Source organism: Myotis daubentonii, chromosome X (genome assembly GCF_963259705.1).
Source record: "Myotis daubentonii chromosome X, mMyoDau2.1, whole genome shotgun sequence".
Classification (NCBI taxonomy): domain Eukaryota; kingdom Metazoa; phylum Chordata; class Mammalia; order Chiroptera; family Vespertilionidae; genus Myotis; species Myotis daubentonii.
The window spans coordinates 103,412,735-103,426,223 of NC_081861.1; positions in this window are offsets into that span (position 1 = coordinate 103,412,735).

Genomic DNA, 13,489 nt, shown 5'->3' on the forward strand with positions numbered 1-13,489 from the left:
TTTTGGTTCTTCTTGCTTGGGGTTCTCTGTGCATCCTGAATTTGTGTGACTTTTTCCTTTACCAGGTAGGGAAGTTTTCTGCCATTATTTCTTCAAACACATTTTCTATCCCTTTCTCCCTTTCTGCCTTTTCTGGCACACCTGCTATTATAATATTGTTATACTTCACATTGTTCCACAGTTCCCTTAAACTGTCCTCCTGTTTTTTAATTGTTTTTTGTTGTTGTTGTTGTTGTTCTCTGATTGAGTTATTTTTTTAACCCTGTCTAGTAATTCACTGATTACATCCTCAGCTTCCCATAATCTGCTGTGTATTCCTTCCAGTGTGTTATTTATTTGTGTTATGTCATTCTTTATTTCTGACTTTTCCTTTCTTAGAGTTACTATATCTTTTTTCATGCTGTTGAGCATCTTTACTATCATTACTCTGAACTCTGTTTCAGATAAATTTCTTATCTCTGCTTCATTTATGTCTTCTGGAGAATTCTCTAGTTCTTTAATTTGGGGGTTGTCTCTTTGTCTCCTCATTTTGGCTGTCTGTTTGGGTTTGTTACTATGTATTAGGTAGACCCTCTGTGCCTCTCAATCTTTAGTGCAGGGCAGTGTCAAATGCTGTTTTTGACTAATTTGATCAGTCAAAGACTTAAAGCCTCCAGAGACTGCCTCTGCCTACAGACTGATAGGATTCCAACTTGAGTGGCCCCAGGCAATCATCCTCAGGTGTGGGGAGAGTTTTATTTTTTTCCACAGTGTGGGGAAATTGCTTCTGCCTAGAGGCTAATTGTTATTTTTAGTCTCTTAAGTCGCCTCAGGGCAAGATGTTTTCTGATAAGGTGTGTAAACTGTCTTCCCCCTTCCAGGGAAGGTCACCTGTATAGCAAATGTCTGTGTGAGGGAGATGTTCTCCACTGCATGAGGGAATGGCTCAGCACAGGAAATTGGGGGTGTCTACCTTCCATGTTCTAATTCCTGAGTCCCCAATCCTGGCTTCTGCTCACACAGCTCTAGTCCACTCTGCCCTCCTTCTGCTGGAGCACAAGGTGGGTGGCTCCACACAGAATTTTGTGCCTTGGCCCTTTAAGAGGGTGCCTGAATTTTTAGCTGTCAGTTCCTGGCAGACAGCAACCCCCACTGCTTTTCACAGCCATATGTTATGTGGATACTTCTCAGTTTTTGGTGCTCTCTGCTGTGGGGTCCAGCTTGGGAATTATATCCCAGAGTTCTCAGTGGCAACCCCCCATAGCTGAGATATCTCTCTGGAACTTCAGTTGCTGTCTGTGGGCACCTGGCCAGCCCTTTCATGCCTCTGCCCCTCCTACCAGTCTCTATGTGGTCTCCACTTTCAGTCCTCAGGTATCAGGGTGCTCTCCTGTGAGTCTTCCATTGATTATTCAGTAAGTTTTTCTGTATTTTAGTTGTAATTCCAGTTTGTTCCTGGGATCATGTCCGTGCAGCATCCACTTTCTCTACCACCATTTTTTGGAACATATCTTTTCTAAAGGGGAGAGGAAATATTTCCAGGAGATTATTAAACTTTTTACAGAAATGGTTTAGGCTAGAGTCCACTTAGTAGGCAGCCCAGAAGCCCTGACCAATAATTTTTATCATTCAAGGCGAGCAAAAATCTCCATATTCTTATGCTGCTTAACTAGGACCGGCCTTACTCCCCAGGCCTATCTATCTAAGTTTCTATTCAGTGCTGTGATTTTCTTTTTTTAAAAATATATATTATTGATTTTTTACAGAGAGGGAGAGGAATAGAGAGTTAGAAACATCAATGAGAGAGAAACTTCGATCAGCTGCCTCCTGCACACCCCCTACTGGGGAGGTGCCCGCACCAAGGTACATGCCCTTGACCGGAATCGAACCTGGGACCCTTGAGTCCCCAGGCTGATGCTCTATCCACTGAACCAAACTGGTTAAGGCATTGTGATTTTCTTTATCTACCCCTCCTCCCTATCAATCTGTTTTATCTTCTGTTTCATTCCTTTGTTATTCAAATCAGTAATCTGATCAATTTACTCACACTAATGTGTTAATGATTCATGTTAGCATAATATTAATTTTCCCAAGGATATCTAAATTTTAGGCTTTAAGATTAAACCTTAACTCAAATAATTAATCCCTAACTTTTAATGGAGGAAATAAAGACACTGAAGCAGACTGGAGGATAAAATATTTTGAAGAAGTGGGTTTTACAACAGTGTTTTGCAGTATATATATCCTATATAATAAAGAGTGAATAAGCAAATTGACTGTCACTTTGCCACAAAGATGGCAGCACCCACAGTGGAGGTGGGGTTTCTGTAACACAAGATGGCTGCAGCCACAGCGGAGGGGGGGTTTCTGTAACACAAGATGGCTGCACCCACAACGAAGGCCAAGTTCCCATAACGAGCCTTAGCAAGCAATTAGCAGGGACCTGAGGCTGTGCCCGCCCCCCAATATGGGGCTTGACAGGGGACCTCAGGCCATTCCCCCCACCTTGGAGGTGGACTGGGGGGACCTCAGGCCATGCCCCCTGCCTTGTTGCCAGGCTGGGGGACCTCAGGCCACGACCCCTGCCCTGGAACCGGACCAGGGGACCTGAGGCCGCACCCCTGCCCCAGCGCCAGGCCTGGGGACCTGAGGCTGTTCCCCCCACCTGGAAGGCCTTGACAGGGGACCTCAAGGTGTGCCCCTGCCCTGGTGCTGGGCCAGGAGACCTCAAGCTGCTCCTCCCACCCTGGTGCCAGGCCGGAGGACGTTAGGCAGCACTCTCTACCCCAGCGCCAAGCCAGGGGACCTCAAGCCGCAACTCTGCCAAGGCACTGGGCCAGGGGACCTGAGGCCATGCCCCCCCCCCCCGCCGCCTGGTGGGGCTTGACAGGGGACCTCAAGGTGTGCCCAACTGCCCCAGTACTGGGCCAGGAGACCTCAGGCTGACCCCCTTGCCCCAGGCTGGGAGACCTCAGGCCACATCCCCCACCCAGTGGGGCTTGACAAGGGACCTTAGGCTGTGCCCCCCATCCTGGTGGGGCATGACAGAGGATCTCCGGCCGTGTCCCCTATGTGGTGGGGCTTGATGGGGCACCTCAAGGTGTGACCCCCTGGCCCGGGCTGGGGGACCTCAGGCCGTACCTCCACCCTGGTGCTGGGCCAGGGGACCTGAGGATGAACTCCCCACCTGGCGGGGCTTGACAAGGGTGAGACTGGCTGGGTCTGGATCTAGCCCAATGGGTGGGGGCTGGCCAGGTCTGGGTCTCACGCTGTTTTGAGCACACATGGGTGGGCAGGGTCTTGACTCTGGGTCTGGTGGTGTACCCCAGTCTCTGACAGGAGGAAGATTTTCATATACATTTTACTAATTTTCTTTCATCTCTGACACTTATATTATAGAGAAAGGGCAAATAGCAATATGAAAATATTCCCTCTAATTAATCCCCTTTTAATGTGCACAAATTTCATGCACCAGGCCACTAGTATATATATATATATATATATATATATATATATATATATATATATATATATATATATATATATATATTCACCTAATTGGCTTACCTTAATGGAGATGCCACATTCTAAGACATATACCTACAAGTATGGCTATCAGTTCGGATATCTGCTTTCTTTTTTACTTTTACCCTTCCAACTCTGAACCTGATTTTCAGGGGGAAAAAATCTAAACTAGGAGAGAAGTACTGCGCAGCTGCTATCTAAACAGCTTCCTCTCTGAGCTTCTCCTTTCCTTAGAGAATATTTTCTTCAAACCTCCCATTTATCACTCTCTGGATTCAATAAAATCAGGGTGCAAAAAGTAAACACCCTTAACTACAATAATATATAATTCATGATAAATAAGCACAAACTTTCTATATAAAGTTATTTGAGTTTAATTCCAAGATATATACATAATTATTCCAAAACAGAATTTGAATATAGAGGGTTCCCATGTTATTATTATTCTCATTATTGTTATTGTTTTATTCAAATGTTTTATATGTTTTCATTTTCACTCAGTTAAGCAGCTAATTTTATTAACCCGTAATTCCATGAAAAGAGCCATCTGCCATAGGAACAACAAATCAAGCTACCATGGTTTGAATGAGTGCAGAAGTGGAACTCTTGTTCAACTTCATTTTTATTTTATCAATTTGTTTTTGCTCCCAAGACACTGTGAAAATGTTGCACCTGGGATGTATTTATGTCTATAATTTATAGTATACATTTTAATAATAAAGATGGCCTCTGTAATTACATAGAACTTTTCTGTCTCCAGAAGTCACTTTTTAAGCAAAACTGATACACATATCTTTGTCAGTGTTCACACACATGGATAAGAATACCATGAGGCTCTACTCTCCTTTTCTCTCCCTGAAGAGGTGCATGATTTCTTCCAATGAAATATGAGCCATTTCTCCCCATCCTATCCCACTCCTTATCTATTCCTCCCATAAATTCTTTAGCATGCATACCCTCCCATCACATTTTGACCAAGTTTATATGGATGACTTAAAGCCCTATATTTGCTAGAGTATACAATCTTTGGATAGGAAAGGAAATGAGGTGACAGAGGAAATGATTTTCTTTAGTCTTAAAGGTTGTTAAGAACTGATCATCTGATTTTTATTGTGCATTGGTAGGGAAGAAAATCCATCCTCCATTGCCCCGCTTTGTTCTTCCCAAAACAGTTTTACTTTTAAAAAAGTGAATTCAGAATAATTGTCTCTGACCCTCCTCTCATCTTAGTTATCTTTTTAGCACTTTAGTAACACCCTCCTCATCTCATCTATATCCCCAGTGTTTTCAGGAGGCCAAGGTATCTTCTGTAACAACCAATATGTTAGGAATTACACATTTTGGCTATTGCAGAAAGATTTTCCTAAGAAATGGTAAATGCTCTTCTAAGGAGAAATTTCTGATGTTTTGGTAGAGATAAAAAAATAATAGGATATAGATATGGAATCTGCTCTATGCTTCAAATGTCATATATATATATATATATATATATATATATATATATGTATGTATATATATATGTATATTATATATACACACATATATAAAGATATATAGATATAATCCATATATAAAATATATTTGCCTCCCCTCTGACAACCATCAATCTATTCTCTGTATCTACTAGTCTGATTCTATCTAATAAAGAGGTAATACGCAAATTGACTATCACTCCAACACACAAGATGGCTGCCCCATGTGGACACAAGATGGCTACCACAAGATGGCCAGCAGGGGAGGGCAGTTAGGGGTGACCAGGCTGGCAAGGAAGGGAAGTTAAGGGTGACCGGGCCATCAAGGGAGGGTAGTTGGGGGCAACCAGGCCTACAGGGGAGGACAGTTAAGGGTGAACAGGCTGGCAGGGGAGGGCAGTTAGGGGTGCCTGGGCCAATAGAGAAGGGCAGATGGGGGCAACCAGGCCAGCAGGGGAGGACAATTAGGGGTGACCAGGCTGGCAAGGGAGGGAAGTTAGGAGTGACCGGGCCAGCAGGGGAGGACAGTTAGGGGTGAACAGGCTGGCAGGGGAGAAGCAGTTAGGGGCAACTAACTGCTATCAGGCAGGCAGGTAGGGGAGCAGTTGGGAGCCAGCAGTTTTGGATTGTGAGAGGGATGTCTGACTGTCCACTTAGGCCCGATCCCACAAGGATCCCTCAAGGGGTCCCAGATTGGAGAGGGTGGAAGCTGGACTGAGGGACACACCTCCCCCCCATAGACGAATTTCATGCATTGGGACTCTAGCATATATATAATCTCCTCTGTGCCTTCCTGAAGCCAGGCCAAAAGTTACTTCACTATATTCATAACCATATTTGGGGTGTATGTGGAGAAGTGAGAGATAAACTGTCAAGTAAATATGATTGTTTTAACTCACTTATTCCTCAGTTATTAAAGAATGGGATATTAAGTTGGGGGGCAGGCAGTGACTGGTAACTTTCATGAACTTCACAGACCACTTTCTCAGCAGATTTTCTCAGCTTTAACCATATATTTGATTTTTGTAAGATCATATTTCTTTTATTTGTTGACTAAGTTTTCTTCATCTTTCCCCTGATTGCACACCTGCTGATTCATCCATAGGTATAAACCTTGTTTAAGGCCTTGCATTTTCCTTCTTAGATCTCTTCAGTGAATAATAGACCAAATACTCTTTGGAGGGTGGTGTCTGTCATTACACCTATCTCCCTGACCCCAGAGTCTTCTCTTATGCAGGAACTTCAGAAGCAATGCTGAGAGTCAGACCTAGGATCATTGGTCTACAAGGTTGACACTGGTCAACATGGAGAATATTATATTCAGCCTTTCTAAACAATGTTGAATGTCCACATCTTTTACAAAGATTGGTATATTTCATACCTTTGAAATGTTACTATAATCAGAATAAAAATAAATGTAAATAATTTGAAACAATAATGGTCTAAGTTTAAGCTCAAGGAATAAAAGCATGAGGTAATTAGGGTTTTTTAAGGTTTTCCTAAATTTTATTTTTCAATTAAAGTTTACATTCAATATTATTAACTATATTCTCTGTGATGTACTTTACATCCCTGTGATTATTTTGTAACTAGCAAATTGTACTAAATCCCTTAATCTTCTTCATCCAGTCCCCAACCACCCCTCCCCTCTGACAGACATCAATCTATTTTCTGTATCTATAAGTCTGTTTCAATTTTGTTTGTTCATTTATTTTGTTTGTTCATTTATTTTGTTTTTTAGATTTTATAGCTAAGTGAAATAATATGGTATCTGTGTTTCTCTGATTGACTTATCTCACTGATCATAATATTCTCTAGGCCTATCCATGCTGTCATAAAAGGTAAGATTCCTTTTTATGGCTTAGTAATATCATATATACTGTATATATTAGAGGCCCAGTGCACAAAATTTGTGTAGGGGAGGGGGGGTCCCCTCAGCCCAGCCTGCATCCTCTCCAATCCGGGACCCCTCAGCGGATGTCCGACTGCTGGTTTAGGCCCAATCCTGCAGTTGGACATCCCTCTCACAATCCGGGACCAGTGGCTCCTAACCGCTCACCTGCCTGCCTGCCTGATCACCCCTAACCACTCTGCCTGCCTGCCTAATTGCCCTAACTGCTCCCCTCTGCCGGCCTGATCTCCCCCTAACTTCTCCCCACTGACAGCCTGATTGCCCCCTAACTTCTCCCCCCGTCAGCCTGATTTCCCCTTAACTGCTCCCCCCTGTCACCCTTATCACCCCCTAAGTGCTCCCCCCTGCTGGCCTGATTGCCCTTAACTGCTCTCTTCTGCCAGCCTGATCCCCTTAGCTGCTCTCCCCTGCCAGCCTGATAGTGCCTAACTGCTCTCCCCTGCAGGCCTAACTGCCTCTGCCTTGGCCCCACCACCGTGGCTTTGTCCAGAAGGATGTCTGGTCTAATTAGCATATTACCCTTTTATTAGTATAGATTATTGGCAAATAGGTTCTCCCATACAGTGGGTTCCCTTTTAATTTTGAGGCTGTTTTCTTTTGCTGTATAGAGCTTTTTATTTTGATGTAGTCCCATTTGTTCATTTTTTCCTTTGATTCTCTTGTGCTAGGCTTTGTATCAGTGGAAATTTTGCTATGTGAGATGTCTGATACTTTATTGCTTATATTTTCTTCAAGGTTTTTTTTTACATGTAGCTGCCAAATTATCCCAACACCATTTATTGAAGAGACTGTTTTTACCCCATTGTGTGCTCTTGCCTCCTTTATGGAAGGTTAATTTAGTATAATGGCTTGGGTTGATTTCTGGGTTCTCAGTTCTGTTGCATTGATTTATATGTCTGTTCTTGTTCCAGTACCATGCTGTTTTTATTAAAGTGGCTTTGTAGTATACCTTGATATGTGGTCTTATGATCAATCCCTCCAACTGAGTTATTCTTTTGCAGGATTACTGTGGCTATTGACGGTTTCATTTCATTCCATATACATTTTTGGAGTGTTTTTCTATAACTGTGAGGTATGCCATTGGTATTTTAAAAGGGATTGTGTTTAATCTGTAGATTGCTTTGTGTAGTATAGACATTTTAATGATGTTAATTTCACCAATCCCAGAACACACTATATTCTTCCACTTGTTTATATCATCTTCTACCTCTTTTTTCAATGTTCTATATTTTTCTGAGAACAGCTATTTTACTTCATTGGTTAAGTTTATTCCTAGGTATCTTGATTTTTTTGTTTCAATGGTAAATGGGGTTACTTTTTTAAAATTTCACTTTCTGAGAGTTCATTATTGGTGTATAAAAATGCCATAGATTTCTGGGTGTTAATTATGTATCCTGCTTCAATGCCAAAATATTTATTACATCTAGTAGTTTTTTGGTGGTCTTTAGGTTTTCTATGTACAATATCATGTCATCTGCAAATAATGTCAGTTTTATAAAATCCTTTTCAATTTGGATGCCTTTTATTTTTTCTTGTTGTCTGATTGCTTTTGCTATGATTTCCAATACTATCTATGCTAATAAAAGGATAATATGCTAATTACACTGGACATCTTGCAGACAAAGCCACAGTGCTGGGGGCTGAGGCAGAGGTGGTTAGGGGTGATCAGGCTGTCAGGGGAGGGCAGTTAGGAGCGATCAGGCCAGCAGGGGGGAGCACTTATGTGGCGATCAGGCCAGCAGTGGGGAGTAGTTAGGGGGCAAACAGGTTGGCAGGCAGAGGTGGTTAGGGGCAATCAAGCCAGCAGGGGAGCAGTTAGTGGTATCAGGCTGGCAGGCAGAGGTGGTTAGGGGTGATCATGCAGGCAGGAAGGTGAGTGGTTAGGAGCCAGTGGTCCCAAATTGTGAAAGGGGTGTCTGAGGGTTCCCGGATTGAAGAAGGTGCAGGCCGGGCTGAATGACCCCCTCCCTTCATGCACGAATTTCATGCACCGGGCATCTAGTGTTGCATAAAAGTGGTAAAAGTGGATAATTCCATCTTGTTCCAGTTCTAAGGGGAAATTATTTAAGTTTTTTTCCCATTGGGCATGATGTTGGCTATAGGTTTGTCATACATTGCCTTTATTATGTTGAGGTATGATCCCACTATTCCCACTTTCCTGTGATTTTTTAAAATAAGAAATGGGTGTTAGACTGTCAAATGCTTTTACTGCATCTATTATGATTGTGAGATATTTGTCTTTCACTTTGTTTATGTGGTGTATCACATTTATTGATTTGCAAATATTGTGACAACCTTGCATAACTGGAATAAATCATATTTGGTCATGGTGTACTATCTTTTTAATATATTGCTGGGTCTGATTTGCTAATAACTTGTTGAGGATTTTAGCATCTATGTTCATCAGGGATATTGGCCTGTAATTCGCTTTTTCGTTGTAGTGTCTTTAACTGGTATTGGAATTAGGATAATTATGGCCTCATAAAAAGAGCTTGGAAGTGCTTCTTCCTCTTGGATATTTGGAATAGTTTCAGGAGGATACATGTTAATTCTTCTTTGAATATTTGGTAAAACTCTCCTGTAAAGCCAATCAGGCCAGGGCTTTTGTTGCTAGGAGTTTTTGTTGTTGTTTTCTTGTTTGTTTCTTTTTTAATTACTCCTCCTATTTCATCAGTAGTTATTGGCTTATTCATGCTTTCTGCATCTTACTGATTCAATTTTGGAAGGTTGTATTTTTCTAGGAATTTGTCCATTTTATCAAGGTTGTCCAGATTGTTGGCATATAGTTGTTCACAGTATTTCCTTACAATCCTTTGTATTTTGGTGGTGTCAGTTGTTATTTCACCTCTTTCATTTCTGATTTTATTTATTTGGGTCATCTTTTTGTTTCTTTTTCTTTCTTTATTCTTCCTTTCTTGATTAAGATATTACATATGTGTTCTTATCCTCCCATTGCCCCAACCCTCCTCATGCCCTAATCCCCCTGGTGTCTGTGTTCATTTGTTATGCTTGTATGCATGCATACATGTCATTTGAATGATCTCCCCCATTACCTGCACCCTCCCCTACCTTCCCTCTGAGGTTTGAGCATCTGATCGATGCTTCTCTGTCTCTGGATCTGTTTTTGTTCAGCAGTTTATGCTGTTCATTATTATCCACAAATGAGTGAGATCATGTGATATTATCATTTTCTGACTGACTTATTTCACTTAGCATAATACTCTCCAGGGTCATCTATGCTGTTGCAAATGGTAGGAGTTCCTTATTACAGCAGCATAGTATTCCATTGTGTAGACGTACCACATTTTTTTTTTAATCCACTGATCTGCTGATGCATTTAGGCTGTTTCTAAATCTTAGCTATTGTAAATTGTGCTTCTATGAAAATAGGGGTGCACATATCTTTTCTGATTGGTGTTTCTAGTTTCTTGGGATATATTCTAGAGATATATTCCTAGAAGTGGGATCACTGGGTCAAATGGGAGTTCCATTTTTAGTTTTTTGAGGAAACTCCATACTCTTCTCCATATTGGCTGCACCAGTCTGCATACCCACCAGCAGTGCAAGGGTTCCTTTTTCTCCGCATCCTCACCAGCACTCGTCATTTGTTGATCTGTTTAATGATAGTCATTCTGACAGGTGTGAGATGGTACTGCATTGTCATTCTGATTTGCATCTCTCAGATGATTAGTGACTTTGAACAGGTTTTCATATGTCTCTTGGCCTTCCTTATGTCCTCTTTCAAAAAGTATCTATTTAGGTCCATTGCCCATTTTTTAATTGGGTTGTTTATCTTCCATTTGTTAAGTTGTATGAGTTCCTTGTAAATGTTGGAGATTAAACCCTTATCTGACATAACATTGGCAAAGGTATTCTCCCAAGTAGTGGGCTTTCTTGTTGTTTTGTTAATGATTTCTTTTGCTGTACAGAAGCTTTTTATTTTGATGTAGTCCTATTTGTTTATTTTCTCTTTAGTTTCCATTGCCTTATGAGCTATATCGGTAAAGATAATGCTTCAGCATATGTCTGAGATTTTGCTGCCTGTAGATTCCTCTAATATTTTTATGGTTCCCTTTCTTATGTTTAAGTCCTTTATCCATTTTTAGTTTATTTTTGTGTATAATGTAAGTTAATGATCTACTTTCAATTTTTTGCATGTATCTGTCCAATTTTCCCAACACCATTTATTAGAGACTGTCTTGACTCCATTTTATGCTCTGGCCTCCTTTTTCAAATATTAATTGAGCATAGTGGTTTTGGTCGATTTCTGGGTTCTCTATTCTATTCCATTGGTCTATATATGTGTTCTTGAGCCATTACCAGGCAGTTTTGAGAACAGTGGATTTGTAGTATAACTTGTTATCTGTAATTGAGATCCCTCCCATTTTGTTCTTCTTTCTCAGGATTGCTGCAGCTATTCATGATCTTTTTTTTTATTCCAGATGAATTTTTGGAGAGTTAATTCTAGGTATGTGACATATGCTGTTGGTATTTTAATGAGGATTGCATTGAATCTATAGATTGCTTTGGGTATTATGGACATTTTAATGATATTGACTCTACCAATCCATGAACATGGTATGTTCTTCCATTTGTTGATGTCTTCCTCTATCTCTTTTTTCAGTGTCCTGTAGTTTTCTGAGTACAGGTCTTTTATGTCCTTAGTTAAGTTTATTCTTAGGTATCTTAATTTATTTGGTACAATGTTAAATGGGATTGTTTTTTAAATCTCTCTGTAAATTCACTCTTGGTGTATAAAAGTGCCATATATTTTCTTGCATTAATTTTGTATCCTGCTACATTGCCAAATTCATTTATTAAGTCATAATTTTCTGATGGAGTCTTTAGGGTTTTCTATGTACAGTATCATGTCATCTGTGAATAATGACAGTTTTATACCTTTTTTCCAATTTGGATACCATTTATTTCTACTTCTTATCTAATTGCTATCACTAGCACTTCCAGTACTATGTCAAACAGGAGTGGTAAAAGTGGGCATCCTTGTTTTGTTCCTGTTCTTAGGTGAAATAGTTTTAGTTTTTGTCCATTGAATGTGATGTTGGCTGTAGGTTTGTCGTATAAGGCTTTTATTATGTTGAGGTATGATCCCTCCATTCCCACTTTCCTCAGGGTTTTTATGAAGAAAGGGTGTTGGATTTTGTCAAATGCTTTTTCTCCATCAATTGATACGATTGTGTGATTTTTATCTCTCAATTTCTTTATGTGATGTATCACATTTATTGATTTGTAGATATTGTACCATCCCTGCATTCCCAGGACAAATCCTACTTGGTCATGATGTATGATCTTTCTGATATAATGTTGGATCAGATGTGCTAGAATTTTGCTGAAGATTTTGGCATTTATGTTCATGAGGGATATTGGCCTGTAATTCCCTTTCTTTGTGTTATCTTTATCTAGTTTTGGTATTATGGTAGTGTTGGCTTCATAGAATGAGCTTGGAAGTGTCCCTTCCTCTTGATTTTTTAAGAATAGTCTGAGGAGGATATGTTTTATTTCTTTAAATGTTTGGTAAAAACCCCCTGTGATGCTGCCAGCCCAGAGCTTTTGTTTGCTGGAAGCTTTTTGATGACTGCTTCAATTTCCTCCCTAGTTATCAGCCTATTGAGATTTTTAGGTTCTTCCTGATTGAGTTTTGGAAGGCTGTATTTTTCTAAGATTATGTCCATTTCCTTCAGGTTGTCTAGTTTGTTGGAATAGAGTTGTTAATAGTATATATTTTTTTTAACAATCCTTTGTATTTCAGTGGGATCTGTTGTTATTTCACCTCTTCCATTTCTGATTTTGTTTATTTGGGTATTCTCTCTTTGCTTCTTGGTGAGTCAAACTAGAGGTTCATCAAACTTGTTTATCTTTTCTAAGAACAAGCTCTTGGTTTCATTGATCATTTTTATTTTTATTTTGTCTCTATGTCATTTATTTCTGCTCTGATCTTTATTATCTCCTTCCTTCCCTTCCTTCTGCTCACTCTGGGCTATTCTTGTTTCTCTTTTACTAATTCTGTAAGTTGTAGAGTTAGACAATTTATTAGCATTTTTTCCTGCTTTTTTATTTTTATTTATTTATTTATTTATTTTTTTAGGCAGGGCTGTATAGCTATAAACTTCCCTATCAGGACTGCTTTCAATGTGTCTCATAGATTTTGCATTGTTGTGTTTTCATAGTAATTCATTCCCAGGATGTTTTTTATTTCTTCTTTAATCTGTTTAGTAACCCAATCATTGTTTAATGTCATGCTGTTCAGCTTCCAAGTGTTTGAATTTTTTATTGTTTTTATTGTAGTTTATTTCTAATATTAAACCATTGTGGTCTGAGGAGATGCTTATATGATTGTGATCATCTTGAATTTGGGGAGACTTTGCCTGTGACCCAATATGTGGTGTATTTTTGAAAATGTCCCATGTGCACTTGAGAAGAACATATATTCCGTGGTTTTGTTTTGAAATGTTCTGAAGATATCAATTAAATCCATCTGACCAAGTGAGTCATTTAAGATTGTTGTTTCTTTGCTGATTTTTTGGCTAGAGAATTTATCCAGTGATGTCAGTGGGGTTTTAAAGACCCCTACTATGGTTGTGTTG